Source organism: Triticum urartu, chromosome 1 (genome assembly GCF_003073215.2).
Source record: "Triticum urartu cultivar G1812 chromosome 1, Tu2.1, whole genome shotgun sequence".
Lineage (NCBI taxonomy): Eukaryota > Viridiplantae > Streptophyta > Magnoliopsida > Poales > Poaceae > Triticum > Triticum urartu.
The window spans coordinates 465,405,469-465,410,475 of NC_053022.1; positions in this window are offsets into that span (position 1 = coordinate 465,405,469).

Here is a 5,007-nt window from a genome sequence, read left to right on the forward strand (position 1 = left end):
CTCCAAACCTTCACAGACTTCGTTCACCTGCGATCCACAATGACTCTTGGATGCTCAGAACGCGACGCCTAACCGGCTGGAGGATTCACAGTCCTCAAGTGTAATAAGTCTTCAGATCACATAGACAAGAAGACTTAAGTGATGCCTAACACTCTTTGGCTTTGGGTGTTTAGGGCTTTATCCTCGCAAGGAATTCTCTCTCAAGGGCTTCGAGGTGGGTTGCTCTCAAACGACAAAAGCCGTACACTAACTCTGAGCAGCCAACCGTTTATGGTTGTAGGGGGTGGGCTATTTATAACCACTAGGCAACCCAACCTGATTTGTCTAAAATGACCCTGGGTCACTAAGGAACTGACACGTGTTCCAACGGTCAGATTTCAAACACACACGGCAACTTTACTTGGGCTACAAGCAAAGCTAACTTATCCAGCTCTGGATAAGATTTGCTCTCATTGTCTTTGCTCGAAGACATAGGATCTTGGTTAAGCATCACTTCAGTCATTCTGACTGGTTCTCTTGGACCCCACTTAATAGTACGGTGGTTCCTATGACTCAACAAAGAAGAAAAAGAACGACGAAACAACTAAGTCTTCGCGCTCCATAGTCTTCACACGATGTCTTCTCTTGTCATAGTCTTCAATGTGAATGTCTTCACATACCACCTTTGACTTCAATGTCTTCATACATTTTTAGGGGTCATCTCTGGTAGGAAAAACCGAATCAATGAGGGACTTCTACCTGTGTTATCCTGCAATTCTCACAAACACATTAGTCCCTCAACCAGGTTTGTCGTCAATACTCCAAAACCAACTGGGGGTGGCACTAGATGCACTTACACTGGGAGAGGGATAATTAGGTTTTCGGGAAGCGCTTTGTGCGTCTACTCGCATTCTTCACGATGAGTCGTCTACTTCCAAGGTCAGGCACTGTTGCGCACCGTCCTTGTCCAACGTCGGCTTGGACCGGTCTTTTCTAATGTTGTCATCAGCAACATCGCCTCTATAACGACCACTGTTACTTCATCTGCAACTAATCAGTATGTGTGTCATGATCTGATCCAAATCTTTTATTATGGCTTCTGTTGCATATTAGATGATGTTGATGTTCATGATGTTCTATTCATTTGGTACGCTAGATCTATGCATGCTAATATATTTTTAGTGATGATTTATTACTGGAATTAATCATGAAATTGCTTCATTCTGCAACAACCCAGAGACCTCATTGTAAGAAATTTTCTGAGCTAACTATGGCTGGATTCGCTTATGCATTGATGCCGGATAAGTTTATTGGTGTGCAGTTTGATACGTCTCCGTCGTATCTACTTTTCAAAACACTTTTGCCCTTGTTTTGGACTCTAACTTGTATGATTTGAATGGAACTAACCCGGACTGACGCTGTTTTCAGCAGAATTACCATGATGTTGCTTTATGTGCAGAAAACAAATATTCTCGGAATGACCTAAAACTCCATGGGAGGTCTTAGAAAAAATAATAAAAAATCCTCGCCAACTATGAAGACCAGGGGCCCACACCCTTTCCACGAGGGTGGGGGCGCCCCCCCCCCCCTAGGGCGCGCCCCCTACCTCGTGGGCCCCCTGTTCAACTCCAACTCTATATATTTGCTTTCGGAGAGAAAAAAATCAGAGAGAAGAAATCATCGCGTTTTACGATACGGAGCCGCCGCCAAGCCCTAAAACCTCTCGGAGGGCTGATCTGGAGTCCGTTCGGGGCTCCGGAGAGGGGGATTCGTCGCCGTCGTCATCATCATCCTCCATCACCAATTTCATGATGCTCACCTAGAGCAATAATAAAGTTATTATTTATTTTCTTATATCATGATAAATGTTTATTATTCATACTAGAATTGTATTAACCGGAAACATAATACATATGTGAATACATAGACAAACAGAGTGTCATTAGTATGCCTCTACTTGACTAGCTCGTTGATCAAAGATGGTTATGTTCTACTTGACTAGCTCGTTAATCAAAGATGGTTATGTTTCCTAACCATAGACATGAGTTGTCATTTGATTAACGGGATCACATCATTAGGGGAATGATGTGATTGACTTGACCCATTCCGTTAGCATAGCACTTGATCGTTTAGTTTGTTGCTATTTCTTTCTTCATGACTTATACATGTTCCTATGGCTATGAGATTATGCAACTCCCGTTTACCGGAGGAACACTTTGTGTGCCACCAAACGTCACAACGTAACTGGGTGATTATAAAGGTGCTCTACAGGTGTCTCCGAAGGTACTTGTTGGGTTGGCGTATTTCGAGATTAGAATTTGTCACTCCGATTGTCGGAGAGGTATCTCTGGGCCCACTCGGTAATGCACATCACTATAAGCCTTGCAAGCATTGCAACTAATGAGTTAGTTGCGGGATGATGTATTACAAAACGAGTAAAGAGACTTGCCGGTAACGAGATTGAACTAGGTATTGAGATATCGACGATCGAATCTCGGGCAAGTACATACCGATGACAAAGGGAACACCGTATGTTGTTATGCGGTCTGACCGATAAAGATCTTCGTAGAATATGTAGGAGCCAATATGGGCATCCAGGTCCCACTATTGGTTATTGACCAGAGAGGTGTCTCGGTCATGTCTACATAGTTCTCGAACCCGTAGGGTCCGCACGCTTAACGTTCGTTGACGATATAGTACTATATGAGTTATGTATGTTGATGACCGAATGTTGTCCGGAGTCCGGGATGAGATCACAGACATGACGAGGAACTCCGGAATGGTCCGGAGATTAAGTTTGATATATGGGATAGTAGTGTTTGATCTCCGGAAGGGTTCCGGAATTCACCGGAAGGGGTTCCGGATGTTTCCCGAAATGTTTGGGCACGAGAACACTTTATCTGGGCCAAAGGGGAAAGCCCACGAGGCTTTTGGAAAGTGCAAAAGGAAGTTTTGCGGAGACCAGAGGCTAGACGCCAGGAACCCTGGCGTCTAGCCCTGGAGTCCGAGAAGGACTCTTGCCTTTCGGGTGAAACCGACTTTGAGGAGGCTTTTACTCCAAGTTTCGACCCCAGGGCTCAACATATAAATAGAGGGGTAGGGCTAGCACCAAAGACACGTCAAGAAACACCAAGCCGTGTGCCGGCAACCCCGTCCCCTCTAGTTTATCCTCCGTCATAGTTTTCGTAGTGCTTAGGCAAAGCTGTGCTGAGATTGTTCTTTACCAACACCGTCACCATGCTGTCGTGCTGCCGAAACTCATCTACTACTTCGCCCCTCTTGCTGGATCGAGAAGGCGAGGATGTCACCGAGCCGAACGTGTGCAGAACTCGGAGGTGCCGTGCTTTCGGTACTTGGATCGGTCGGACGTGAAGACATACGACTACATCAACCGCGTTGATATAACGCTTCCGCGAACGGTCTACGAGGGTACGTAGACAACACTCTCCCCTCTCGTTGCTATGCATCACCATGTTATTGCATGTGCGTAGGAAATTTTTGAAATTACTACGTTCCCCAAGAGTGGCATCCGAGACAGGTTTTATGCGTTGATGTAATATGCACGAGTAGAACACAAGTGAGTTGTGGGCGATATAAGTCATACTGCTTACCAGCATGTCACACTTTGGTTCGGCGGTATTGTTGGATGAAGCGGCCCGGACCGACATTACGCGTACGCTTACGCGAGACTGGTTTTACCGTCGTGCTATGCACACAGGTGACTAGCGGGTGTCAGTTTCTCCAACTTTAATTGAACCGAGTGTGGCTACGCCCGGTCCATGCGAAGGTTAAAACAGCACCAACTTGACAAACTATCATTGTGGTTTTGATGTGTAGGTAAGAACGGTTCTTGTTAAGCCCGTAGCAGCCACGTAAAACTTGCAACAACAAAGTAGAGGACGTCTAACTTGTTTTTGCAGGGCATGTTGTGATGTGATATGGTCAATACGTGATGAGATATAAGTTGTTGTATGAGATGATCATGTTTTGTTGAAGTTATCGGAAATTGGCAGAAGCCTTATGGTTGTCTCTTTATTGCATAAGATGCAAGTGCCAAATAATTGCTTTACTTTATCACTATGCGATAGCAATAGTTGCAAGAGCAATAGTTGGCGAGACGACCATGTGACGACACATTGATATAGATCAAGATGATGGAGATCATGGTGTCATGCCGGTGACGATGGAGATCATGACGATGCTTTGGAGATAGAGATCAAAGGCACAAGATGATGATGGCCATATCATGTCACATATTCTGATTGCATGTGATGTTTATCTTTTATACATCTTACTTTGCTTAGTTATGACGGTAGCATTATAAGATGATCTCTCACTAAATTTCAAGATAAAAGTGTTCTCCCTGAGTATGCACCGTTGCCAAAGTTCGTCGTGCCCAGACACCACGTGATGATCGGGTGTGATAAGCTCTACGTCCATCTACAACGGGTGCAAGCCAGTTTTGCACATGCAGAATACTTAGGTTAAACTTGGCAAGCCTAGCATATGTAGATATGGCCTCGGAACACTGAAACCGAAAGGTCAAGCGTGAATCATATAGTAGATATGATCAACATAATGATGTTCACCATTGAAAGCTATTCCATTTCACGTGATGATCGGTTATGGTTTAGTTGATTTGGATCACGTGATCACTTAGATGATTAGAGGGATGTCTATCTAAGTGGGAGTTCTTAAGTAATATGATTAATTGAACTTTAATTTATCATGAACTTAGTCCTGGTAGTATTAGCATATCTATGTTGTAGATCAATAGCTCGCGATGTTGCTCCCCGTTTAATTTTTATATGTTCATAGAGAAAACTAAGTTGAAAAATGTTAGTAGCAATGATGCGGATTGGATCCGTGATCTGAGGATTATCCTCATTGCTGCACAGAAGAATTATGTCCTTGATGCACCGCTAGGTGACAGACCTATTGCAGGAGCAGATGCAGACGTTATGAACGTTTGGCTAGCTCAATATGATGACTACTTGATAGTTTAGTGCACCATGCTTAACGGCTTAG